Source organism: Cataglyphis hispanica, chromosome 24 (genome assembly GCF_021464435.1).
Source record: "Cataglyphis hispanica isolate Lineage 1 chromosome 24, ULB_Chis1_1.0, whole genome shotgun sequence".
NCBI classification, from domain to species: Eukaryota; Metazoa; Arthropoda; class Insecta; order Hymenoptera; family Formicidae; genus Cataglyphis; species Cataglyphis hispanica.
In genome coordinates this window covers 3,077,151-3,078,969 of record NC_065977.1, presented here as the reverse complement: position 1 = coordinate 3,078,969, position 1,819 = coordinate 3,077,151, and positions in this window count along the sequence as shown.

Genomic DNA, 1,819 nt, shown 5'->3' with positions numbered 1-1,819 from the left:
ACTTTCGACGAGCGAGAGAGTTGTCATTCTTCTGATTATGCTCTGCTCTCGATATATTCAATTCAATTCAATAGCATCTTTATTGCCCCCCAAAGGGGATTCAATATTACACTTGTCCTTTTTAATACATATTCCTTACTCTCTCTCTTACCGCGACGGGGTTCCTTACTCTAACCCAAACGATCTTATATTGTCTATTACCTCCCTTTCTTCCTCGCTTCCTCGTTCTCTTCTCAATCCTCTCTCCTCTCCTTATTACTCCTCTCTCGTATCCTTTCCTATATTTACGCGTCCTCTAAATCCCTCTCTTCTCCCGCCATACTTTCCTATCTTCATCCCATTTCTATTCTTTCACGTCAACCCATAATCTCCTGTTATCTATTGTGGAGGATGGTTTGTACGTGTTCGGTAGAAGGATATAGAAATGATAATATAGCAGCTACATTCAACAATAAATATATTTTAATAATAACTGTATAACTACAAGATTTGTGTGGTCCTGAGAAGGGCCGATTGCGCCGCTCCTGGCAGCTACTCTAATGGCGGGCCGATATCCGCCACGAGATACTAGGCCTGGTTTTGGTCCACTGCCGTGGAAGTTTAGCCTTGGTGGTCTTTCGTTTTCTCTTCGCTGCCTTCGGAGGTTTGCTTTTTGTCTCCGTCTGTGTTGCAGCTGTCTGGGTAATTTTCTCCCAGTCGGAGTCAGATGAGGGTATGGCCTGTTTTATTCCACTCAAAGCGTGGTGTTGTGTGCCTCGATATATGCGAATGCAGGGTTGTGTCTGCGTGGCCTGCTCCTGTTATTCCCTCTGCGTATCTCTCCTAGGAGGAGTGTGAGCCAGAGGTGATAGAAGCGGGCACAGTGTCCGAGAATGATGGTGAGGTGTAGCGCCGGAGCCGAATATCCCACGTGGCCAGGAGGCTCCTCGGAGGTCGTGTCTAGCGTGCAGGAGAGAGTGTTATTGGCTGCAATTTCCACGGGAAGTACTCTTGCGGTACTCTCCAACTGTTGTTGTTGCTATCTGGTAGGATGTTAGCGTGGTCCTTGTCCGCTTGGCGCCATTTTTCTACCCCTGGTATGAGGGGTGACGACGGTTGCGTAGGCTGACTTCGTTTGCCGCTGTTCACTAGCGTAATGCCGCCTTAAGCAAATATCAAAAGAGTCGTACTCACGTATCTAATGCTTAGCGCGCTCGAAAACGTGAGCAGACTGATTTCTCCGACCGATTCGCTGCTCTATATATTGCTTTCGATATTTTTTAATAGCGAGTTTATGATTTACCTAACCGCTTCGCGGCTAGGTATTTCTAGGACTATGACCTGAGCCGGTGTGCACATGCTTAGCGCGTAATCGGTCCCTTGCGCGCGGCATTTGCTTAGCGCATGGGTCCTGTCTTCGCGCGTGGGTCCTTGCGCGCCTTGATTGCGCTTCCTACTTCAACATTCGCGCACCTTGCTAAGGCTTGCGCTTCCTACTTGGTGATAGCGATTGTTCGCCACATCTATCAAAACTTTCCTTGCTTTTCTTCTTTCCTCCCTCGTTTTCTCTACCTCCTCCATTATCGATCCTCCATCTATCCTTCCATTCTCCTTCTTTCCTTTCTGTACTCTTCTTCCAATTCCACCAGTAGGACCTTCTTTTCCCTTCCCTCTCTGCTATCCCTCCTCCCTCCGATCTCCTCCATCCATTTCAAACCTCTTCTTTCCATGTCCATCTCCTCTCTTTCCATATCCTTTTTTCTCCTATCTCTTCTTTCTTGTTCCTCTCTCTCTCTCTCTCTCTCTCTCTCTCTCTCCTCTCTCTCTTCCTTCCACTCCT